The sequence below is a fragment of the Hyla sarda genome, chromosome 10, assembly GCF_029499605.1.
Source record: "Hyla sarda isolate aHylSar1 chromosome 10, aHylSar1.hap1, whole genome shotgun sequence".
Classification (NCBI taxonomy): Eukaryota; Metazoa; Chordata; class Amphibia; order Anura; family Hylidae; genus Hyla; species Hyla sarda.
The window spans coordinates 142,261,520-142,289,099 of NC_079198.1; the positions used below are offsets into that span (position 1 = coordinate 142,261,520).

At 42.8% G+C, this 27,580-nt stretch overlaps 1 long non-coding RNA gene across 2 annotated transcripts in view; it reads right to left on the bottom strand.

Annotated features, from left to right (window-relative positions):
- LOC130293377 (uncharacterized) overlaps nt 1–27,580 on the bottom strand; it is a 102,346-nt gene that overhangs the window by 69,085 nt on the left and 5,681 nt on the right. For both annotated transcript variants that reach the window (XR_008848193.1, XR_008848194.1), the window contains exon 2: nt 1,773–1,966. This is a non-coding gene — a long non-coding RNA (uncharacterized LOC130293377). The remainder of the gene's footprint in view (nt 1–1,772; nt 1,967–27,580) is intronic.

The window sequence follows — 27,580 nt, forward strand, 5'->3', positions numbered from 1 at the left end:
ATAAACATATGTGGTATCGCCGCGTGCCTAAATGTCAGAACTAGAAAAATTCCAAAGTCCAAAAAAGCTTATTTTGGTCACTTTTTATACCATTAAAAAATGAATAAAAAGTGATCAAAAAGTCCGATCAAAACATAAATCATACCGATAAAAACTTCACATCACGGCGCCCTCATACCGCCCTGTACGTGGAAAAATAAAAAAGTTATAGGGGTCAGAAGATGACATTTTTAAATGTATACATTTTCCTGCATGTAGTTATGATTTTTTCCAGAAGTGCGACAAAATCACCTATATAAGTCGGGGATCATTTTAACCGTATGGACCTACAGAATAAAGATAAGGTGTAATTTTTACCGACATATGCACTGCGTAGAAACGGAAGCCCCCAAAAAAATCGCACAATGATTTTTTTTCCGTTTTGTCGTGAATTTTTGGGTAAAATGACCAATGTCACTGCAAAGTAGAATTGGTGATGCAAAAAATAAGCCATAATATGGATTTTTAGGTGGAAAATAGAAAGGGTTATTATTTTTAAAAGGTAAGGAGGAAAAAACGAAAGTGCAAAAACCGAAAAACCCTGAGTCCTTAAGGGGTTAAGGACGGGATATGAGGACAAAAGCTTCCTCATTTCCTTCCCCACAAGGATAAGGTAGGAAAAAGGGGCAGCACTTTCATATATATATATATATATATATATATATATCTTCTAAATTACAATAACATATCAATAACATATACAATTAATAAATATTAATAATCATAATATTATATATATATATATATATATTATGTGTGTATATATATATACATATATATACATACATATAAATAATAAATAACAATAACTTAAAAATAACTTATAAATAATATATAAAAATAAATAATAATAATATAATAATAATGATATGTATATCTCCATATAAGATATTTTTTTTTATATATATCTCTATATCTTATAAATAACAATAACTTTTTTGTGGCCTATTTTGGCTTTTTCCATGGGGCCTTCTGTTTGCCCTATAGGTATCACAGTTTATAGAGTATAGATCAGGTGACCCCCCGGAGCGCGCACTACAGAGGCCACATTGAAGAACATCATCTCTCAGCATTCATAGAGAATTTGTGATCTGTATGTTGACGTTTTGTTTTATATTTCTCTGTTTCATCTAATATCTTCAGCCTCGCCGCTCGGATGTCGCGCTATCATACGACCCATATGGTGAATTCACTTTGAATAACTGCGAATGAAATAAATGATGAGTGAGGGAGACATATGCTCCCCAGCTGAGCCCGAATGAGAGCGGCTCCAGGCACATCGGCATATGTCCACCATAGGTATACGGAAAATCTCACAGCGCCATTAAATGCTTCGGCGTTTCGATGAGGGAGCGGTATTATGGCGCCTTTTAACCATTCATAACATTACCTCAAGCAGATAGAATTAATGTCACGTTCAATAGACGGAGACTCATGAGCGGCCGTAATAACTTCTGGAATACATTATTATTATTGTACTATTATTGATATGTTGTTATTTTTATATGTGCTGGATATAACCAACAACCAGCTGTAATCTGTAACCTGCTAGGAAGTGTTCAATTTGCCTACAGCACCCCCACAGGGGAGATGAAGTATTACACCATGCCCATTATCTATCAGATTTATTTTAGTGGTTTAGGCTGTTTGGTAATTTTTTTTATTTTTTTTTTTGGTTTTGCATTTTTAGACTGTCCAGTCTATGTTTAGACTTACATTATTGTGGTACTTACATTATTGTGGTACCTACATAGGAGTGGTAGTCAGGCTAGCTGGTAGTTGTTTTCCAGTGGATGCAATAGTTTGAGATGTCACGTGGCAGAGTGGTCTGACTAACCTAATGAATCCCTTGTCCATTGGGGGGTTTTGTACTCGATATAACGTTTTTTCACCCCAGGGTACACACAGTATAATGCTTGGGGTGTACCTGTAGGATAATGAAGAGATAGAGACACTGAATTAACAGCTATAAAACTTAAATTTTTAATATTAAAGTCTTTTTGGCACAGAGTTGCAAAACTAGAAGCTTTAGAACAGATGGGTGGAAATTTGGTCACTGTCCCTTAAAGAATGCTTAAAGGGGTACTCCTCACCTTGACAACTTATCTTATATCTAAAAGTTAGGGGATAAGATGTCTGAGGCGCAGGATGTTCGGCTGCTGAGACCCCCCACGATCTCTGGTGTTCTAAACATGGAAGCCCCAAGCTTTATGACATTATGCCACGCCCCCTCCATTCATGTCTATGGGAGGGGGCATGAAGGCTGTGAAGGCTGGAGGCGTGACAGCTTAGCCTCCTCCCATAGATATGAATGGAGGGGGCGTGATGGCTGTGGTCGCCCGTCATCTGGCACAGGGCGGAGTTTGCTCCGTACATTGGATGACTGGAGTGCCGCACCGGAGATCACAGAGCGTCCCAGCGGCCGGACCCCCTGCAATCAGACATCTTACCCCTTATCTTTTGTTTAGGAGATAAGATATCTAGGGGCGGAGTACCCCTTTAGGTAGCACATATACTGATTGACAATCATTCTGGTGCTTCTCACACTTTTTAGTGGTTTTTCTAGTGATTGTGCATTTATACAGATGAAGTTGCAGATAACTGTGGAGATTCTATTGTGGAGCCGACACAGGTTGGCTTACTGCGGTGCTGTGAAAAAAATTACAACAGGGTGTACTGACCAGCTGTGATCCCCCGCTGACGCTGCTCTGGCCAATGCCCGGTTCCTGCTCTACTTTCAGTAGAAGGAAGTGCCCACTCAGCTAATCACAGGCTGCAACTGTGACCTCCCCAAACTAGTGATTGGCTGAGTGGGCACTTCCTTGTGTTACAATACAGGAATATGGGTCACTACTGTGGTAGATGTATACAGTGACATTATCCCTCAACACTGATGGTAAAATTGAGACATTCGCCAGTGTATCCTTATATGAAGGACACACCAGAGCCCGCACACCAACGCCAAGGCTTCTCAAGATGGTGCGAGACCTACGCTAATCCTACCTGTGCTTGATAAGCAGAACAGGGGCCAGTGGGCAATTACGGCAGAATTCGGTCGACTTCCTTGTGTTGACTGGGAAACAGGAAGTGGTGAGGAGCAGGGACCGGGAACCATCCAGAACAGCAGCAGCGGAGATCACAAACGCTCGGAAATGCATTGCCATCTTTGGATACAACACATTTCCGAGAGGTCATAATGCAGTAGAGCAGTGATTCCCAACCAGGGTGCCTCCAGGTGTTGCAAAATGACAATTCCCAGCTTGCCCGGACAGCCTTTGGCTGTCCGGGCAGGCTGGGAGTTGTAGTTTTGCAACATCTGGAGGCACGCTGGTTGGGAAACACTGCTGCAGACGGGGGCAGGCAGATTCTTATAAACGATGTCTTCAGCTGCGTCTGCCGCTCAATTAATCATATGTAGGAAACATGTCGGACAACCATTTTTGTGTGTAAAGCCAAAATGTTAAAATTCAGAACTAAATAAATAAATAAACAAATAAATAAATACATAAATAAACAAATAAATACTTTAAGAAATAAATAAACAAATACGTAAATGAATAAACAAATACATAAATAAAAAAAAAATTTAAAAAAAAGAGAGAGAGAGAGAGAGAGACCTGACTCCCTGACACATCAGCGCCCGGCCTAAACCCTTGGAACTAGAAACCTGAATTTTTTTACAGGTGTTTTTAAGACGTAGACGAGGAATAATGACATTAATTAATCAATCAATCAATAAATATATATATAAAAAAAAAACTCAATGTGTGTGCATATGTGTGTATGTATGTATGTGTATGTATGTGTGTGTATGTATGTATGTGTATATGTATGTATGTATGTATGTGTGTGTATGTATGTGTATGTGTGTATATCTGTGTATGTGTGAATGTATGTATATGTATGTGTGTGTGTGTATGTATATGTATGTGTGTATGTATATGTATGTGTGTATGTATGTGTGTATGTGTATGTATGTGTATGTATGTGTGTGTGTATGTATGTATGTATGTGTGTGTATATGCATGTGTGTGTACGTGTGTGTGTGTGTGTGTGTATGTATGTATGTATGTATGTATGTGTGTGTATGTATGTATGTATATATGTGTGTTTGTGTATGTATGTATGTATGTATGTGTGTGTATATATGCATGTGTGTATGTGTATGCATGTGTGTGTGTGTGTATGTATGTATGTGTGTTTGTGTATGTATGTGTGTGTATGCATGTGTGTATATATGCATGTGTGTATGCATGTGTGTGTGTATGTATGTGTGTATGCATGTGTATGCATGTGTGTATGCATGTGTGTGTGTATGTATGTATGTATGTATGTGTGTGTGTATATATGCATGTGTGTGTGTGTATGCATGTGTGTGTATGTGTGTGTATGTATGTATGTATGTATGTATGTGTGTGTATGTATGTATGTATGTATATATGTGTGTTTGTGTATGTATGTGTGTGTATATATGCATGTGTGTATGTGTATGCATGTGTGTGTGTGTGTATGTATGTATGTATGTGTGTTTGTGTATGTATGTGTGTGTATGCATGTGTGTATATATGCATGTGTGTGTGTATGTATGTGTGTATGCATGTGTGTGTGTATGTATGTATGTGTGTTTGTGTATGTATGTGTGTGTGTGTGTGTATGTATGTGTACTGTGGAGGCCAGGTGATCTGGCGCAGCACCCATCACTCTCCTTCTTGGTCACATAGTCCTTACACAGCCTGGAGGTGTTTGGGGTCATTGTCCTGTTGGTCCAACTAAACGCAAACCGGATGGAATAGCAGCCGCTGCCAGATGCTGAGGTAGACATACTGGGTCAGTATACCTTCAGAATAAATCCCCAACAGTGTCACCAGCACACCTCCTCCTCCTCCACACCATCACACCTCCTCCTCCTCCACACCATCACACCTCCTCCTCCACACCATCACACCTCCTCCTCCTCAACACCATCACACCTCCTCCTCCACACCATCACACCTCCTCCTCCTCCACACCATCACACCTCCTCCTCCTCCACACCATCACACCTCCTCCTCCTCAACACCATCACACCTCCTCCTCCCCCACACCATCACACCTCCTCCTCCCCCACACCATCACACCTCCTCCTCCACACCATCACACCTCATCCCCCACACCATCACACCTCCTCCTCCACACCATCACACCTCCTCCTCCACACCATCACACCTCCTCCTCCACACCATCACACCTCCTCCTCCACACCATCACACCTCCTTCCCCCACACCATCACACCCTCCTTCCCCCACACCATCACACCTCCTCCTCCACACCATCACACCTCCTTCCCCCACACCATCACACCTCCTCCTCCACACCATCACACCTCCTCCTCCACACCATCACACCTCCTTCCCCCACACCATCACACCTCCTCCTCCACACCATCACACCTCCTCCCCCACATCATCACACCTCCTCCTCCACACCATCACACCTCCTCCCCCACACCATCACACCTCCTCCCCCACACCATCACACCTCCTCCTCCACACCATCACACCTCCTCCCCACACCATCACACCTCCTCCCCCACTCCATCGCACCTCCTCCTCCACACCATCACACCTCCTCCTCCACACCATCACACCTCCTCCTCCACACCATCACACCTCCTCCTCCACACCATCACACCTCCTCCCCCACACCATCACACCTCCTCCCCCACACCATTACACCTCCTCCTCCTCCACACCATCACACCTCCTCCTCCACACCATCACACCTCCTCCTCCTCCACACCATCACACTTCCTCCTCCTCCACACCATCACACCTCCTCCCCCACACCATCACACCTCCTCCTCCACACCATCACACCTCCTCCTCCACACCATCACACCTCCTCCTCCACACCATCACACCTCCTCCCCCACATCATCACACCTCCTCCCCCACACCATTACACCTCCTCCTCCTCCACACCATCACACCTCCTCCTCCACACCATCACACCTCCTCCTCCTCCACACCATCACACCTCCTCCCCCCACACCATCACACCTCCTCCTCCTCCACACCATCACACCTCCTCCTCCACACCATCACACCTCCTCCTCCAAAATTTTCAAACTCACTATTTTTCAGGGACCAGTTCAGGTTTGAAGTGGATTTGAAGGGTCTTCATCTTAGAAATAACCCATAAATGACCTCATTATAAAAACTGCACCCCCCAAAGTATTCAAAATGACATCCAGTCAGCATTTTAACCCTTTAGGTGTTTCACAGGAATTGCAGCAAAGTGAAGGAAAAAATTCAAAATCTTCATTTTTTACACTCGCATGTTCTTGTAGACCCAATTTTTGAATTTTTACAAGGGGTAAAAAGGAGAACATTTTTACTTGTATTTGAAACCCAATTTCTCTCGAGTAAGGATATACCTCATATGTCTATGTTAATTGTTCGGCGGGCGCAGTAGAGGGCTCAGAAGGGAAGGAGCGACAAATGGTTTTTGGGGGGCATGTCACCTTTAGGAAGCCCCTATGGTGCTAGAACAGCAAAAAAAAAAACACATGGCATACCATTTTGGAAACTAGACCCCTCGGGGAACATAACAAGAGGTAAAGTGAACCTTAATACCCCACAGGTGATTCAAGACTTTTGCACATGTAAAAAAAAATTTTTTTTTTACCTAAAATGCTTGGTTTCCCAAAAAATTTACATTTTTAAAAAGGGTAATAGCAGAAAATACCCCCCAAAATTTGTAACACTATTTCTCCCGAGTACAGCGATACCCCATATGTGACCCTAAACTGTTGCCTTGAAATACGACAGGGCTCCAAAGTGAGAGCGCCATGCGCATTTGAGGCCTAAATTAAGGACTTGCATAGGGGTGGACATAGGGGTATTCTACGCCAGTGATTCCCAAACAGGGTGCCTCCAGCTGTTGTGAAACTCCCAGCATGCCTGGACAGTCAGTGGCTATCTGGCAATACTGGAAGTACTTGTTTTGCAACAGCTGGAGGCTCCGTTTTGGAAACAGTGGCGTACCAGACATTTGTCATTTTTATTGGGGAGGGGAGGGGGGCTGTGTAGAGGTATGTGTATATGTAGTGTTTTTTACTTTTTTTAAATTTTGTGTTAGTGTAGTGTAGTGTTTTTAGGGTACAGTCACACGGGCGGGGGTTCACAGTAGTTTATCGCTGGCAGTTTGAGTTGCGGCAGAAAATTTGCCGCAGCTCAAACTTGCAGCCGGATACTTACTGTAAACCTCCGCCCATGTGAGTGTACCCTGTACATTCACACTGGGGGGGAGAGAAACATCCAGCTGTTGCAAAACTACAACTCCCATCATGTACGGTCTATCAGTTCATGCTGGGAGTGGTAGTTTTGGAACAGCTGGAGGCACACTGGTTGTGAAACACCGAGTTTGGTAACAAACTCAGTGTTTTGCAACCAGTGTGCCTTCAGCTGTTGCAAATGCTACAACCCCCAGCATGTACAGACAGTGGAAGGGCATGCCGGGACTTGCAGTTATGCAACAGCTGGAGGCATACTACTTTGGCTGGGGATTATAGTTATGCAACAGCTGGAGACACACTGGTTAGCTACTTAACTCAGTGTTTCACAACCAGTGTGCCTTCAGCTGTTGCAAAACTACAACTCTTAGCAGTCACCGACAGCCAACGGGCGTGCTGGGAGTTGTAGTTATGCAACCAGCAGATGCACCACTACAACTCCCAGCATGCACTTTAGCTGATTGTGCAAGCTGGGAGTTGTAGTTATACAACAGCTGAAGGTACACTTTTCCATTAAAAAAAATGTGCCTCCAGCTGTTGCAAAACTATATATATATATAATATATTCCCATAAGGGAATGCTGGGAGTTGTGGTGGTCTGCCTCCTGCTGTTGCATAACTACAGCTCCTAGCATGCCCTTTTTGCATGCTGGGAGCTGTTGCTAAGCAACAGCAGGAGGCTGTCACTCACCCAACTGCTGATCCACGCAGCAGGTCAGTCCCTCGCCGCCGCTCCTGGGGCCCCGGAATCGGGGTCCCCAGCTGCCGGGGTCTTCTTCCCGGACCAGATCACGTCCTCCGGAAGAGGGGCGGATCGGGTTGCGGGAGCAACACCCGCAACAGGTGCCCTGATTGGTCGGCCGGTAAACCGGCCGACGAATCAGGGCGATCGTGAGGTGGCAGCAGTGCCACCTCACCCCTGCTGGCTATGGCTGTCAGAGATGGCCCCGATCAGCCAGTTATTCTGGGTCACCGGGTCACTGGAGACCCGATTGACCCGGAATCGCCCCAGATCGCTGGGCTGAATTGTCCAGCGATCTGCGGCCATCGCCGACATGGGGGGTCATCATGACCCCCCTGGGCGATATGCCGCGATGCCTGCTGATCGATATCAGCAGGCATCGGGCACCGGCTCCCCTCCGGCTAGCGGTGGGGGGCCGGGAATGGACAGGACGTACTCCTTCGTCCTCGGTCCTTAAGGACTCGGAAACGGGGGCGTAGGAGTACGTCCATTGTCCTTAAGGGGTTAAATTCCTGTGCAAATCAATTGGGAAATGTATGTTTCCACATAACTTCAATACCTGGTCACATGTTACTTAGATGTCAAATAAAAAGATAGGATTGTTAAATTAACCCTTACCTTCACCCTTATATAAAAGATAGGTTTTTGTTTCAAGTCCCATGCAAGTATATGGGACTTCCAGTACCTTACTCCACAAGCTCCTCTCTGTCAGTCCGGCTTGCAAGCCACACCCCATCTCACAAAGACATGGCCACATTTTAAGCCTCACCCCTTTTATTACCTACCTTTTTTGTGCATCGGTCTGGCTTGAAAATCACTCCCAGTCTCACATATATGCAGGACGGGATATTTGGATGGAATATGAGTACGGGATAGGAGGATGGGATATGAGGACGGGATATGAGGACGGGATATGAGGACGGGATATGAGGTCGAGATATGAGGACGGAAGAGGAGAATGGAATATGAGGACAGGATAGGAGGATGGGATATGAGTACGGGATGTAAGGTCGAGATAGGAAGATGGGATAGGAGGTCGGGATATGAGGACGGGATATGAGGTCAAAACAGGAGGTCGGGATATGAGGATGGGATATGAGGTCGAGATATGACCACGGAAGAGGAGGACGGAATATGAGGACAGGATAGGAGGATGGGATATGAGGTCGAGATATGAGGATGGAATATGAGTGTCACGATTCGGCTTACAGGTTGTGGATCCTCTGTGTCAGCGAGGGATTGGCGTGGACCGTGCTGGTGGACCGGTTCTAAGAGGCTACTGGTGTTCACCAGAGCCCGCCGCAAAGCGGGATGGTCTTGCTGCGGCAGTAGCAACCAGGTCGTATCCACTAGCAACGGCTCAACCTCGCTGACTGCTGAGAAGGCGTGGGACAGAAGGACTAGGCAGAGGCAAGGTCAGACGTAGCAGAAGGTCGGGGCAGGCGGCAAGGTTCGTAGTCAAGATGGATAGCAGGAGTTCAGGTAACACAGGCTTTGGACACACTAAACGCTTTCACTGGCACAAGGCAACAAGATCCGGCAAGGGAGTGCAGGGGCAGTGAGCAGATATAGCCAGGGAGCAGGTGGAAGCCAATTAAGCTAATTGGGCCAGGCACCAATCATTGGTGCACTGGCCCTTTAAGTCTCAGAGAGCTGGCGCGCGCGCGCCCTAGAGAGCGGAGCCGCGCGCGCCAGCACATGACAGCAGGGGACCGGGACGGGTAAGTGACTTGGGATGCGATTCGCGAGCGGGCGCGTCCCGCTGTGCGAATCGCATCCCCGACGGCCATGTCAGTGCAGCGCTCCCGGTCAGCGGGACTGACCGGGGCGCTGCAGGGAGAGAGACGCCGTGAGCGCTCCGGGGAGGAGCGGGGACCCGGAGCGCTAGGCGTAACAATGAGGTTGAGATAGGAGGACGGAATAGGAGGACAGAATATGAGGACGGGATAGGAGGATGGGATAGGAGGTCGGGATATGAGGACAAGATATGAGGACAGGATAGGAGGTCGGGATATGAGGACAGGATATGAGGACAGAATATGAGGTCGGGATAGGAGGTCGGGATATGAGGACAAGATATGAGGACAGGATAGGAGGTCGGGATATGAGGACAGGATATGAGGACGGGATATGAGAACAGGATATGAGGACAGGATATGAGGTCAGGATATGAGAACAGGATATGAGGACAGAATATGAGGTCGGGATATGAGGACAGGATATGAGGACAGGATATGAGGTCAAGATATGAGAACAGGATATGAGGTCAGGATATGAGAACAGGATATGAGGTCGGGATATGGGGTTGAGATATGACAACAATATATGAGGACGGATATGAAGTCAAAAGTTTCCTCCTTTGTTGATTTTCCTCCCCAAAAAGGATTTGGAAGGAAAAACCGGGCAACGCCGGGTCCTCAGCTAGTAAATAAATAAACGCTACCAATGGCGGATACAAACCATACGCAGAGTCTTCCGCCTGTCGCTTTAAGATTGTCCTAATCACCTGACATTTAGATAGCGCTCCGGGACCGATCCGGCGGCCTCTGCTCGTATGCAATACCGCGCTGAACTATTTTGCAGTACAGTACGTCCAGAATAATCTACTTACAGCCTTCAAGATGAAATTTGCTTTTCTTAAGTATCCGGTCGGAACAACCTACACGAAAAAAAAAACCCTCTCCAGTAATATAAGTGATTTCTCTGGGGTAAATGCTCATTAGGTGTAATTTCCTATAGCGCTGGAGATAACAGTCATTATGGAAGAAGATTAATTTCTGCCCTGGTACCATGTAGGTGGCGAATTGCGCAAAAGCAGATTGATCACTCAGGGAAGTATTGACTTGTAGTGGATACAGGGGTCTTGGCTGCGATAGAGATATATGGTGGAAATTTACTTCTAATTTGTTTTATTACTTAAAGATACTGAAGCGATGGCAGTGACCCAGGTGCAGCCTAAATTGGCGCCTTAATGTGTTTCCATCCCAGGAATATATTAGTGCAGTTTACCCCGCCATTAATTCTGCTTATGGCACAGCGCACCGTATTGACTTAAATGCATCTGTCATTTTTAACCAGTTCGCCCTGAATGCTGACGCCCCCCCCCCCTTTCGCTACCGCCCCCGCCCCAACTCCGCACAGATGTTTTGCCGTATTAAAGAGCGTATTAGGATTTGCAGATGATGGATGAACGACAGGGCGCGGTGAATTATTTACATGTTGTCCTGTATTTTAGTCAGGGGCCTCAGAACGCTGTCAGTGCATTTTATAAATAATACAAATATCGAAATGTGAAAGAAGTGGAGGGGGAGGGGGGGGACAACGAAATATTATCAGTGTCAGAGCGAACGGCGAAGACGGGATAAATACCTAGAGCCGTGAAAGATTGTCTACAGCGAGAACATATCTGATGGAATCCGGGTTATTGATTGATCACTATTATCCATCATTATTCAAACAGGATTCAGATTTGTTCGCTCGCCGCGCCGACTGTCATTTTGCGCACAGACGTTTACTTGAGGCGAATGCAGATTACGGCAGAAATATTTGTTTAAACAAAATCTGTAATAATGATAATGATAAGAATAAATATAATAATAACGATAATATTAATAATAATAATAATAATAATATTAAAGGGGTACTCCGCCCCTAGACATCTTATCCACTATTCAAATATGGGGGATAAGATGTCTGATTGTGGGGGGGACCCCCGCGATCTCTGCAGCGCCACCCCGCCGTTATCACTATAGAGCAAACTGGCTCTGTGCGTGATGACGGGCGATGCTGGGACGGATCATTATGATGTCACGCCCGCCCCTTAATACAAGTTTATGGGAGGGGGGTGTGATGATCGCCACGCCCCCTCCCATAGACTTGTATTGAGTGGGCAGGATGTGACATCATGGGGGCGGAGCCGTGACATCACGATGATCCGTCCCTGCATCGCCCGTCATTACGCTCAGAGCCAGTTTGCTCTGTAGTGATGACGGCGGGGTGGCGCTGCAGAGATCGCGGGTACCCCTTTAATAATAATAATAAATATAATGATAATAATAAATGTAATAATAATAATGATAATAATAATAAATATAATGATAATAATAATAATGATAATAATACAGTGGTCCCTCAACATACGATGGTAATCCGTTCCAAATGGACCATCGTTGGTTGAAACCATTGTATGTTGAGGGATCCGTGCAATGTAAAGTATAGGACAGTGGTCTACAACCTGCGGACCTCCAGATGTTGCAAAACTACAACACCCAGCATGCCCGGACAGCCAACGGCTGTCCGGGCATGCTGGGAGTTGTAGTTTTGCAACATCTGGAGGTCCGCAGGTTGAAGACCACTGGTATTGGAGGTTATACTCACGTGTCCCCGCCGCTCTGGACCGTCACCGCTGTCCTGGATGTCGCCTTACATCGCTGTCGCCGCGTCCCCGGGGTGTCACAGACGCTCCGGCAAGGCCTCTGCTTCCCCGGCATCCCTGCTCTCCGTCGCCGCCATCACGTCGCTACGCGCGCCGCTCCTATTGGATGACGGGACGGCGTGCGCAGCGACGTGATGACGACGATGGAGAGCGCCGGCCATGCAGGGGATCCCGAAGAGGACGCGCCGGAGCCCCGAGGACAGGTAAGTGATCGTCAGCGGAGCACACGGGGCACCGTAAACGGCTATCCGGGGGCAGCTGAAGCAGTCTGCGCTGGAGGATAGCCGTTTATGCGATGGCCCCGACATACAAAAGCATCGGATGTTGATGCTGCCTTCACTATGTGATGGTCTCTGAGAGTGATCGTATGCTGAAATGATTGTATGTCGGGGCCATCGTAGGTCGGGGGGGTCACTGTAATGATAATATAATAATGATAAAAAATTTAATAATAATAATAAATGTAATAATAATAATAATAATACACATAATAGTAATAATAATGATAACAATAATTAGATTAGTTAACTATAATAATAATACAAAACATAATAATAATAATAGTAATATCCTTATTATTATTATAATTATTATGATAAAAACAACAACAATATTGATAATTACAGCATTGTAGCATGGTCGGGCTGGTGTGTATATATACACGTAAACCAAAGTAGAGCAGCGGTCTGTAACCTAGACAATGAGCCGTCAACATGTGGAGGAAAGGAGCAGGATTAAATTTGCTAAATAAATGTATTTGCAAAAATATTTAAAGGGGTACTCCAGAGGAAAAAAAAATGTTTTCAAATCGACTGGGGCCAGAAAGTTCTACAGATTTGTAAATTACTTTTATATAAAAATCTTAATCCTTCCAGTATTTATCAGCTGCTGAATGCTCCACAGGAAGTTGTGTAGTTCTTTATAGTTTGACCACAGTGCTCTCTGCTGACACCTCTGTCCATGTTGGGAACTGTCCAGAGCAGGAGATGTTTGCTACGGGTATTTGCTCCTACTCTGGACAGTTCCTGACACGGACAGAGGTGGCAGCAGAGAGCACTGTGGTCAGACTGGAAAGAACCACACAACTTCCTGTGGAGCATACAGCAGCTGATAAGTACTGGAAGGGTTAAGATTTTTATATAGAAGTAATTTACAAATCTGTAGAACTTTCTGGCACCAGTTGGTTTGGATTTTTTTTCCCTTCTGGAGTGCAACTTTCACTTTATGTGCCTTACCAGTTTAGCAATGTCTGAAGAGATGGGAATTCCTCTTTAAATGGGTACTCCACTGGAAAACATTTTTTTTTTAAATCAACTGGTGCCAGAAAGTTAAATAGATTTGTAAATTACTTCTATATAAAAATCTTAATCCTTCCTGTACTTATTAGCTGCTGAATACTACAGTGAAAATTCTTTTCCGTTTGAAACATAGAGCTCTCTGCTGACATCACGAGCACAGTGCTCTCTGCTGACATCTCTGTCCATTTTAGGAAGTGCCCAGAGTAAAAGGAAAACCCCATAGAAAACATATGCTATTCGGGACAGTTCCTAAAATGGACAGAGATGTCAGCAGAGAGCACTGTGCTCATGATGTCAGCAGAGAGCTCTGTGTTTCAAATGGAAAATAATTTCCTCTGTAGTAGTCAGCAGTTAATAAGTACAGGAAGGATTAAGATTTTTTTTTTTAACATAAGTAATTTACAAATCTGTTTAACTTTCTGGCACCAGTTGGTTTAAAAAAAAAAAAAAAAGTTTTTCACCGGAGTACCCCTTTAAAGGGGTACTCCACTGCGGGAAAAAAAAATTAAATCAACTGGCTCCAGAAAGTTAAACAGATTTGTAAATTACTTCTATTAAAAAAATCTTAATCCTTCCAGTACTTATCAGCTGCTGTTATGATCCACAGGAAGTTCTTCTCTTTTTGAATTTCCTATATGTCTGACCACAGTGCTCTCTACTGACACCTCTGTCCATGTCCTGTTTTTCACCGGAGTACCCCTTTAAGGCAGGCATTTGATTCTATTGCCCCATGGCAGTGGGGTCCAAACTGTGGCCCTCCAGATGTTGCAAAACTACAATTCCCAGCATGCCCGGACAGCCGTTGGCTGTCCGGGCATGCTGGGAGTTGTAGTTTTACAACATCTGGAGAGCTTTAATTTGAAGACCGTCAGTAATGTCACATGGTGTCAGCTGGTGTCACTAGTCGTTGTGCTTAGGGCCAACTTCTACCGGGGGGGATTGCAGATCACATGTCCGGCCGGTTATACGCCAGACGGCGATGCAGCCGGTTGCTCTCGCTCATGTGACCTGACATGGTGAATATTCACTCGTATGTTTTCAGCCGCCGCAGATCATTCAGAAGACACTGACTTTAGAATTTCAGAAGAATCCTAGGCGTCACGAGCATGCTGCGGAATGGAAGGCGACAGGTGTCATTTTACATCTTAGATAGGGCGGGCGCCCGGCGGGCAGAGCGGGGACTTTTTCTATACGATTTGCTGTGAACATCGGTCCAGTTATTTATACGTCCTTAAAATGTAGCGACAGGTGAACAACGAGTCCATAGAAAGAATATAAAGTACATTGACCTATATATAAGTTATTACACATACAACCTGCACTAACTGGGGCAAGTAATATAAACTTAAAGGGGCACTCTGATGTAAAAAAAAAACACAAATCACTGGGGTAGACGCACATGGCATTGCTTTCCTGTCTGCCACAGTTCTGGGACCACCAAAAAGCTGTTTGTTTTGTTGGTCTCTTCCTATGTCAGATAATCACTGTACTTCCTGGTTGAGTAATTGCCCAGTACTACAATTCCCAGAATGCATTGCTTTCCCAGTCTTTCCACTCTGCCTACTCCCCCTCCCACAGTACTTCTGCCAGTTCCCCATCCAGAGATTTTGCAGAACATCTAATGTCACAGCAGACTATCACACAATCATTGAGGTTGCAGCACCGGCTGTAATCATTCCCTGACTGCTCCTCTGCCTGTGGCATTTCTTCTCACACAGCAGCATGCTGTAACCACACCTAATGGTTCCCTATATGTTCTGCTAAGGATATATATGTACGTGTGTGTATATGACAGGGGGATGGTGATGTAGGCTGAAGGGGCTGGACAGAGGTGATGACATCACTCATGGTAAAGTCAGGTAGATTCTGAATTCTGAGACCGTGGGGGATCAAGTCCTCATTCCGGGCTGGAGAGCAGGATGTGCCGCTTCTCTCCGATAGGGATATCAGAAATAGCTGAACACTTATTTCTAACAGCCCCATTCACAGGGTACAATAGAGTCAGAGGGACCCCATGGGCTGCCGTATAGTAATTCCCTGTCACCCTGTATCACAGATATTTATAAGAGGAATATAAAGGTAGAGGTAAGCTCAGCCAAAAGACATGAAAGTATGGGGGACCACTGTGTCATTTAGGACTAGGACCACTGTAATGATTGCCGTCCATTCTACTGACTAACTGATTGCTGCCCATTCTAATGATTTCTGTCCATTCTATTGATTGCCCCATTCTATTGATTGCCCCCATTCTAATGATTTCTGTCCATTCTATTGATTGCCCCCGTTCTATTGATTGCTGCCAATTCTATTAATTGCTCCCCATTCTATTGATTGCCGCCCATTCTATTGATTGCCCCATTCTATTGATTGCTGTCCATTCTTTTAGTTGCCCCGATTGTAATGACAGTCGTGTATTCTATTAATTTCTGCCCATTCTATTGATTGCCCCCATTTTATCCATTGCCCCCATTCTATTGATTGCTGCCCATTCTATTGATTGCCCCCGTTCTATTGATTGCCCCCATTCTATTGATTGCTGTCGGTTCTATTGATTGCCCCCGTTCTATTGATTGCTGCCCATTCTATTTATTGCTTCCCATTTTATATATTGCCCCTGTTCTATTGATTGCCCCCGTTCAATTTATTGCTGCCCATTTTATTAATTGATGCCCATTCTATTGATTGAATTCTATTAATTAAAACAAGACACAGACCAGAATAGATAAAATACAAGTGGCGATTACCACATGGAGTTACACTCAACCAAGTGTAACTATGGAAGAGAGTGATGATAAAGGTGCCTGCAGCCGCTCTGCGTCAACTTCAAATATAAAAACACAAATTCCTCCACCATAGCAACGGGATTGAGAGGCGCTGGACACATAGATTGAAGATTACCATTTCTCAGTAAAACTGCTTCATCAGGGTTCACATTGAGACTGTTTCATCAGGGTTCACATTGAGACTGCTTCATCAGGCATCAGATGCCTGATGAAGCAGTCTTACTGTGAAACGCGTTGCATCATGGGTGAATAAACCTGAGATTCCTTTCAATCTATGTGTCCAGCACCTCTCAATCCCGTCGCTACGGTGGAGGAATTTGTGCTTTTATAATTCTATTGATCGCTGCTCATTCTATTGATTGCCCCCATTCTATTGATCGCTGTCATTCTAGGAATTGCCACCTATTCTATTGGTTGCAGCTCTTTTTGAATACTGAGTATTTTATATGCATCAATTCCCCTGATGTTTCCAGGGTTGTTGAATGAAATGCGTTGGGAGCATGTTAGGGCAAGTGTAGGTCAATGTGGTCGACCTATTTTGGCAAGTGCCTTGATGTTTCCTGAGCAGGAGGGATAGGGCTGGTATTAGGGACCTTAACTGGCACCTGCGTATTTCGAGCATGTTGGAGGGACATTGGTATATAGGGTTAACTATTTCATTCTCCTTATATTACGATTGGTTGTTCACGGGAACCTGAGTGTTTTGTGAATGTGAGAGACAAATATATGTACATGTGGTAGATGTCATGACTGTTTAACTCTATGCTATAAATGTCTGTTATGTTTATGTTTTGAAAAACCCAATAAAAAGATTGTAAAACATACATACAGACAATACAGACAATACAGACGCCTGCACCGACCAGGTAACAGCGTCTTCCCTTCCATAGGCTGTGAGTGAGATTGCAGGAGCAGGCAGAGGCCACAGGCGAAGGGTGGCGCTGTTTCTAAAAGAAACACAGCCAGGTGGACGTAACCTCATACAACCCTTCAAGATTCATTTCTGAGCCGGTAAAATTGACTTGGAAACAGAACGTGCGCAAACATGAAAGGTCAGTGAGTTAGTCACAAGCTGACGGTGTGAACGGCCTCATAAATTCACGTCCTCCCAGGTTGGAGCCAAGAATCTTCTAAAAAAGTGCGACGAAAACAAGAAGAAAATATGAAAACTTTGGAGGTAATTGTGTAAACCTGGCGGGGGACGACTTTCCAGACCATCAACTTTAATGAAACAATTAGCGGCTTCTCATGTAATAAAGGAAGGAAGGTTCAATGCGAATTATACAGAAAAGCGTCAGAGAAGAATTAATGGAACAGATTGCGGTGGACGGGCGGCGGCGGCGCGAGGTGCGCAGATACCGGTGATAAAGGATGGAAAAAACACCAGCTCCGGGGGGAGAGACGCTGAATATTAAGCAGCCGGGGACGGAATCCACCGCATCATCCATTATATTCTCCTTCCTGAGGGAGAATCTGAGAGGAGTTTTCTACAAATAATGTATTTTAATAATTCATATCGAAAAATTGTGTTTTCTCATTTATGGTTAATTGGATTTGCATCCTATATTACTCCCCAATATAATAATATCATCTGCATAAAGGGCTACAGGGCTACAGGCCCACACAACACATAAATATATATATATATATATACACACGTATTCACACAACACATAAATATATATATATATATACACACGTATTCACACAACACATAAATATATATATACACACATATTCACACAACACATAAATATATATATACACACGTATTCACACAACACATAAATATATATATATACACACACATATTCACACAACACATAAATATATATATACACATATTCACACAACACATAAATATATATATACACACGTATTCACACAACACATAAATATATATATATACACACATATTCACACAACACATAAATATATATATATACACACATATTCACACAACACATAAATATATATATACACACACATATTCACACAACACATAAATATATATATACACACGTATTCACACAACACATAAATATATATATATACACACATATTCACACAACACATAAATATATATATACACACATATTCACACAACACATAAATATATATATACACACATATTCACACAACACATAAATATATATATACACACGTATTCACACAACACATAAATATATATATATACACACACATATTCACACAACACATAAATATATATATACACATATTCACACAACACATAAATATATATATACACACGTATTCACACAACACATAAATATATATATATACACACATATTCACACAACACATAAATATATATATATATACACACATATTCACACAACACATAAATATATATATACACACACATATTCACACAACACATAAATATATATATACACACGTATTCACACAACACATAAATATATATATATACACACATATTCACACAACACATAAATATATATATACACACATATTCACACAACACATAAATATATATATACACACGTATTCACACAACACATAAATATATATATACACACGTATTCACACAACACATAAATATATATATATATATATACACATATTCACACAACACCTAAATATATATATACACACACATATTCACACAACACCTAAATATATATATACACACACATATTCACACAACACATAAATATATATATACACACATATTCACACAACACATAAATATATATATACACACGTATTCACACAACACATAAATATATATATATATACACACATATTCACACAACACATAAATATATATATATACACACATATTCACACAACACATAAATATATATATACACACACATATTCACACAACACATAAATATATATATACACACATATTCACACAACACATAAATATATATATACACACGTATTCACACAACACATAAATATATATATATATACACACATATTCACACAACACATAAATATATATATACACACATATTCACACAACACATAAATATATATATACACACGTATTCACACAACACATAAATATATATATACACATATTCACACAACACATAAATATATATATATATATACACACATATTCACACAACACATAAATATATATATACACATATTCACACAACACATAAATATATATATATATACACACATATTCACACAACACATAAATATATATATACACACGTATTCACACAACACATAAATATATATATCTTGTATCATAATTATTTTATCATTAGAATATATTTTATTCTAATTCATCATCCTCTCCTATATATCTAGTATTATATATTCTGTGATAATGTTACCACGTTGCTACTATAAGGAGCCGCACCCCATGTTGGATTGTATCCTCTATTCTATGTCATTGTATAGTCATGTTTGTCAGAACTTTCTTACTTTCGAGATGCTATACTGTGCAACAGATGGTGGGTGGGGGTGGGGGGGCCAGTACAAAACTTTCCATCGCGTCCTCGGAGCTCGCAGCGATGCCGCGGTTGGCTGGAGACTTTGTGCTCTCTTGGTCTTGCAGATTTGGTCTCCTGCTGGTACATCGCCTGTTGAGAACTAGTATGTAGCTGCCAAGGGTGGCACAGCAGACACATTTAGGCCTCAGGGTTATTAGCGAGAAAACATATGTACAACATTGGAATCTGCGCCAATGTTTTATGCACAACTTCCCTACAGAACATCAATATTGTGTCTGTGTATGTTTATTATCTGGTGTTCCACTGACTGCAATATGTTGTTTTACCTAAATAATAATGAGTATGAATATTTATTATCTTTCCCTATAGAATATCTTTCTATGGTTAATTTACAGTACTGGGCTCTGGTTTTGCTTTTTTTTTTATGTCTTACAGCGATCATATACATTGGAAATAAGTTGATATTGGAACAATTGTTGAACAATTATCTGATGACCCTCAGTTTGCCAATGCAGCCGGATGCATCTTAGACTATGGGCCAAATAATCCAGGAACTGATGATTTTTTATTTTTTTTGCAAAGACAATTAGACATCAATTGACTTGTTTGTTTGTTAAATGTTACCTGTTCATAATTTTGTGTAATCTGTACATGCACACAAAGTTATTGCTGAGGTTGACTTATTATAAGAGGGGGGGTTTGTAGTGTCCCACTACCTTTGTTCCACCTACTATACATGTGAAGTTATTGTCTGGTTACCTTCACACATCTGTGTATTGGGTGTATGGAGTTCACTTGCAAAGCTTTATTGTACATTGAAGAGCCCTTAATAGCAGACACTGAGGTATTAAGTCAATGTAAGGTTTAAAATCTGCATATTGTATAAAAGATGATTGAGTTCGCATGACATGCTCTCCATCATGTTTCTATGTAGAAACTTTTAGAAGGCCGTGGAATGGGTGCCAGTTATCTGCCCCCCCCCCCCCCCAAAGACTTGCATTGAGGGGGCGGGGCATGATCTCATGAAGTGGAGTGGCTATGATGTCACGAGCTCCCAACGCCAGCTCCAGCGTTCACAACAAATTGTTCCTGAGCAGTGGAGTACCCCTTTAAGCCTGCTTCAAGCAAGTCCTGTTTCATCACCTGAGACTGAGCCGGTCGGTGTCTACGATGATCACGGCACTGTAGAGTTTGGAGGATTTTGCCCAAAAGGTTGGCTCCTGTCCACTGTGTGAGTAAAATGATGATGTAGGGAAGAGAGTACAATATTACAGCGAAAGGAGAAGAATATTGGAAGAAACTGTACAATAGAAAGGAGACTCTAGCCTTGATACAAGATGAGATGTCATTGGATGATGGAGGATACAGGTTCTGTATGGCATCCTGCACCACATTTGCCCACAGGCTTAGCAGCTGAGCCTGTAGATCCTACACACTCGTAGGTTGGTGAAGATGGTGCCATAAATGCTCGATTATTCCAAACAGACTTAGATGCTGTTAGGACAAGAAGATACATGGGACCTTTCATAGATCTGTCATTAATGCGTTTATTCTCTGGTATTCATAGTATTCAAATTATTGGGCAGACTAGATGGGCCAAATGGCTCTTATCTGACAGCACATTCTAAGTTTCTATGGTATCAAGTGTCAAAAGGAGTTCCTAAGCCGCTGAAGTGCTGAGTGCTGAAATGCCTTCCCGCTCCCCCTCTCATCCCTTGATTGACAGTCAGCTGGAAGCCGAGCCCTGTTTCAAAATTCTCGTTTCTCTGTCCTGCATATAAATTGTGTGAAGGTGTGCGATTTGGAAACAGGGCTTGGCTTCCATCTAAATGTCAACCAAGCAGAGACAGGGACGGGAGAGAGGAGGCGTTCAAGTCCTCAGCACTTCAGGGGCTTGGGAACGCCTCTTTGACACTTGGCACCAGGGAATAAAAGCTTTTTTCTATTCTTATAGAAGCCCAGACAGAAATATGGCAGGTCACACGTCTCTCCTGGTCCTAACAGCATCTTATAGGGTTAGCAGATATGAAGGTGAATTACAGCTGACAGATTCCTTTTTTTATTATATTTATAATGTGGATAACAGTGAGTGCATAACAACCCCAGTTTATTATATTAAAGGGGTACTCCGCCCCTGGGCATCTTATCCCCTATCCAAATCCCGCGATCTCCCTACTACACCCAGCATTCGTTTAGAGTCCCGGGTGCAGCCCTGGAGGCTTGTTAGGTCAAAGTCACGCCCCACTCGTGATGTCATGGCCACGCCCCCACAATGCAAGTCTATGGGAGGGGGCGTGACGGCAGTGACCCCCGCGATCTCGGCTGCGGAACCCCAGAAACTGGTGCACGGAGCGAACTTTGCTCCATGCCGGATGACTGGCGATGTGTGGCAGAGGCTTGTGACGTCAAAGTCACGCCACACTTGTGATGTCACGACCACGCCTCCTCAATGCAAGTCTATGGGAGGGGGCATCACTGCCATCACGCCCCCTCCCATAGAATTGCATTGAGGAGGTGTGATGGCAGTGATGCCCCCTCCTATAGACTTGCATTGATGGGGCATGGTCATGACATCACAAACGGGGCATGACTGTGATGTCACGAGCCTCTTCCCCGCATCGCCAGTCATCCGGCATGGAGCAAAGTTCGCTCTGTGCACCGGATGTCTGGGGTGCCGCAGACAAGATCGTGGGGGTCCCCAGTGGTGGGATAAGATGTCGGTGCCAAACGTCTTGTCCTCCGCTCATACAGTTAATTCCAATACCATAAAACACAATGGAGGTCTCATTGAGACAAGTGACACCGCGTTCTCTCCACGTTAAAGTAATGACTTGGAAGAAACAATTGTTTTTATTCGTGCGTTGTGTTTAATGAAGTCGTCTCTATTAGGATTTCTGTGCACATGTCTCCTGCTCATTCCACTCCTAATATCTTCCTATTGTGTTTATGTCAGGACCAAAATTGGATTCCAGTAATGACAGAATTAATTTACCCACAACTCTCTGCTCAGATTTCTTCTTTGGAGACGGGTTCAGTAATACTTATAATAGAGACACAGGACTTGGTTCTGGCTCAGTTCACAGCCCTGATGCTCCGTGATGGGATACACAAGGGGGAAAGTTCCATTAGTTTTATCTTTGTTCCATTGAAACCCATTGGACCCAGAGAGAGGGTCAAATTCCATGCAATTCCTGTATTTATATTGTATTATTTACTTAAAAAAAGAGGCCCAGGGGCACTTACCAGGCTTCAAATCTTCAAGCTTTATTTCATAAAGGTGCAGTAAAAACCGACGTCTTGCCACAGCCGCGATGCCAGTGAGAACAAGGTGACAGCTGTTTCCGGCATCTTGCTGCAGCCGTGACGCCAGTGTGAGCAAGGTGACAGCTGTTTCCGGCATCTTACCACAGCCGCGACGCCAGTGTGAACAAGGCTACAGCTGTTTCCTGCCACTAGGCACTTCAACAGACTCTCCGGGTCTGTTGAAGGGCCTAGCGGCTGGAAACAGCTGTCACCTTGTTCACAGTGGTGTTGCCAATGCGGAAAGATCCCGTTTTTTACTGCACCTTTATGAAATAAAGCTTGAAGATTTGAAGCCGGGTGAGTGCCATTGGACCTCTTTTTTATAGACTGTCTTGGATTAAAGCTTTCGCTATTACAATAGAGCACCACCATAGACATTGTTTTGTTTCATGCCGCGATGCCAGCGTGAACAAGGTGACAGCTGTTTCCATCATCTTGCTGTATCCGTGACACCAGTGTAAACAAGATGACAGCTGTTTCTGGCATCTTGCGGCAGTCGCGATGCCAGTGTGAACAAGGTGACCGCTGTTTCCTGCCACGACCCCAGCTTGAACAAGGTGACAGCTGTTTCCGGCATCTTGCTGCAGCCATGACGCCAGTGTGAACAAGGTGACAGCTGTTTCCTGCATATATATGGACAGTTCATTAAAAAAAAAAAAAAAAAAAGTTTTCCACCGGAGTACCCCTTTAATACTCTGCATTGCCTGACTGGTCATTCTAGACTTCTAACTGCATATATACAGTGTACAGTGATTCCAGTGAGGAATGCACCTTCCCCCTCTGGCAGCGGCCAATATATGCCCTTCTTCCCTTAAACTAAATTCGTTGGGCAATGGGTAGCCAGTGAAGGGATTGGATTGGGATGGGTAGTCAATGAAGGAGGATTAGTCGAACAGCTAAGTTGAGGATGATTTGTAGAGGAACAGGAGTGTTTGATGGAGGGCCACAGAGGGGGAAGTTGCAATAGCCCAAGCGGAATAGGAGGAGGGCATGTACCAGAAGTCAGGTAATGAAGCTCTATGGGAACATTGGATTGGCCGCACTGGAAACAACAGCATTGTGCCGGCTTCCATGATCACCAGATCTCACATCCTGAAACTCCTTTCTCTGGGGACTACATCAAGGACTCATGATCTGACCAATCTGAGACAACGACTGGAAACATTGGAGGCCATATCCGAGGATCTGGTGGCCGTGTCCGGACAGAACTGGATGACCACATGGACATCTGTCGAGTCACCAATGTATAGATAAATCCTGGATAGATCGTGCGTCTTTTTCATGTTAATAAAGTTAATTCAATGCAACAAGTGGGTGAAAAAAAACCCAAATAAAACAAATTCCAGAACGTTCCGTCCACATTCATTGTCATATATTGGACCGTGAACCCATTGGTCCTCCAGGCTCCGGCCGGCTGCTGAGCTTTTTGGGTCCAGTATTTTATCGGACAGTCTTTTCCTGGCATATTGTACATTTATCTTTTCCCTCCATTGCATTCTTTCCCGCCCCGCCGTTCGGAGTAGATGTTCTTTTCACAATAATTCTGCAGTCCAGTCTCCTGTCGGGGGAGGATTTAATTGATCTCAGGATCTTGGCGAGCTGAAGTAGGTCACTTCTAATTGAGTCATAAATGAGATGGAAAGTTTGGGAGGAAATTTTTCAAAATGAAATGTGGCCGCACAGAGATTTGGAAAAGAAACAATTCTAACTCTACATTGTCCAAAAGATACAAAATATGACAAAACGGCGGATGTTCTGTGCGCGGCGGAGCGCGGTCTGTCAGGTGATCACGTGTCTGCTGAGAGTCCGTTCTGCCTGATATTTATGGAGTCTGAGGAAGAGAAATCTCACGGATGGTCCTAAGACCGGACCTGTCATTCACCCCTCAAAGATCTATGAAGAAATCTTTATATCTGTGAGATCAGACAGAACACAATCATTTACCCATAATTCTCCTGTGTCTGGATTTTTCGGATACACACAGGACTTGATGTGGCAGCTAAAGTTACCCAACACTTTATCCAGGCTTACACTATCTGGGAAATGTGCGCACTGCTTATCTAGGCTCTGTGTGTCCAATATATCCTGACACGACCATCTAACCAAGACAGATCTGGGTATTAGACCCTCAGGTTCAGTTTCCCTAGAGAGAGAAGCCCCAGATATCTCATATCTATCTATCTATCTATCTATCTATCTATCTATCTATCTCATATCTATCTATCTATCTATCTCATATCTATCTATCTCATCTCTATCTCATATCTATCTCTCTCATATCTATCTTTCTATCTATCTATCTATCTATCTATCTATCTCATATCTATCTCATATCTATCTCTCTCATATCTATCTCTCTCATATCTATCTATCTATCTCTCTCATATCTATCTCTCTCATATCTATCTCTCTCATATCTATCTATCTATCTATCTATCTATCTATCTCTCTCATATCTATCTATCTATCTATCTCATATCTATCTATCTCATATCTATCTATCTCTCTCATATCTATCTATCTATCTCATATCTATCTATCTCTCTCATATCTATCTATCTATCTATCTATCTCTCTCATATCTATCTATCTATCTATCTCATATCTATCTATCTCATATCTATCTATCTCATATCTATCTATCTATCTATCTATCTATCTATCTCATATCTATCTATCTCATATCTATCTATCTATCTATCTCTCTCATATCTATCTATCTATCTATCTCATATCTATCTATCTCATATCTATCTATCTATCTATCTCATATCTATCTATCTATCTCATATCTATCTATCTCTCTCATATCTATCTATCTATCTATCTCTCTCATATCTATCTATCTATCTATCTATCTATCTATCTCATATCTATCTATCTCATATCTATCTATCTCTCTCATATCTATCTATCTATCTATCTATCTATCTCATATCTATCTATCTATCTATCTATCTATCTATCTCATATCTATCTATCTTTCTCATATCTATCTATCTATCTCATATCTATCTATCTATCTATCTATCTATCTATCTATCTCATATCTATCTATCTCATATCTATCTATCTATCTATCTCATATCTATCTATCTATCTATCTATCTATCTATCTATCTCATATCTATCTATCTATCTATCTATCTCATATCTATCTATCTCATATCCATCTATCTATCTATCTATCTATCTATCTATCTCATATCTATCTATCTATCTATCTATCTCATATCTATCTATCTCATATCTATCCATCTATCTCATATCTATCTATCTATCTATCTATCTATATATCTATCTCATATCTATCTATCTCATATCTATCTATCTATCTATCTATCACCCTGGTTGGGAATTATTGATCTATCCACAGGAAATAGATATAAAATACTATCGCATATTCCAAAGTCATGAAGAGAAATGATCTGTATATATAGAGAACCAACAATTTGATGTTTTTTCTCGTTCCTATAATTTTTGCCGATGTTAAACTTAAGACATTCTTCTGAATTGCGCACATTTATATACACAGAGCGAGATAATAATATTGTCATTTCTTCTTGAAGCAAAAAAAAACCACAAAAAATCCCTGGCACATTTTTGCGGCCGCCCCTCCCGGTCACAGACACCTCGGCAGAGACTTTTTACATTATCTGAAATCAATGCTCCAGTAAATTGTATTAAGGTTTATTACTAAGACATCAGTTCAGGTTGGAGCGTCCTCGGAGCCGCCATTAAAGTCAACTCTGAGGAGACACCGAAGCTTCATCTGTGGCCACGAAATCCCAATATATGGATTCACTTTGTTGTCTGTAAATCTTAGGAATGTTCTTTATTTCATCCTCAGATTTGGGTTATTTAGGCTAAAATGATCAAAATCCATTTATTTCTTTATTTCCTTGGGAGCCAATTAGTGGATTATTAAAGTCCAAAATAATGAGACTCCAATCAGAGTGCAAAATATTCAGACCCCCGATCAGACTCCAAAATATTCAGACCCCCAATCAGAGTCCAAAATATTCAAACCCCCGATCAGACTCCAAAATATTCAGACCCCCAATCAGAGTCCAAAATATTCAAACCCCCGATCAGAGTCCAAAATATTCAGGGTCCCGATCAGACTCCAAAATATTCAGACCCCGATCAGACTCCAAAATATTCAGACCCCCGATCAGACTCCAAAATATTCAGACCCCTGATCAGATTCCAAAATATTCAGACCCCCGATCAGACTCCAAA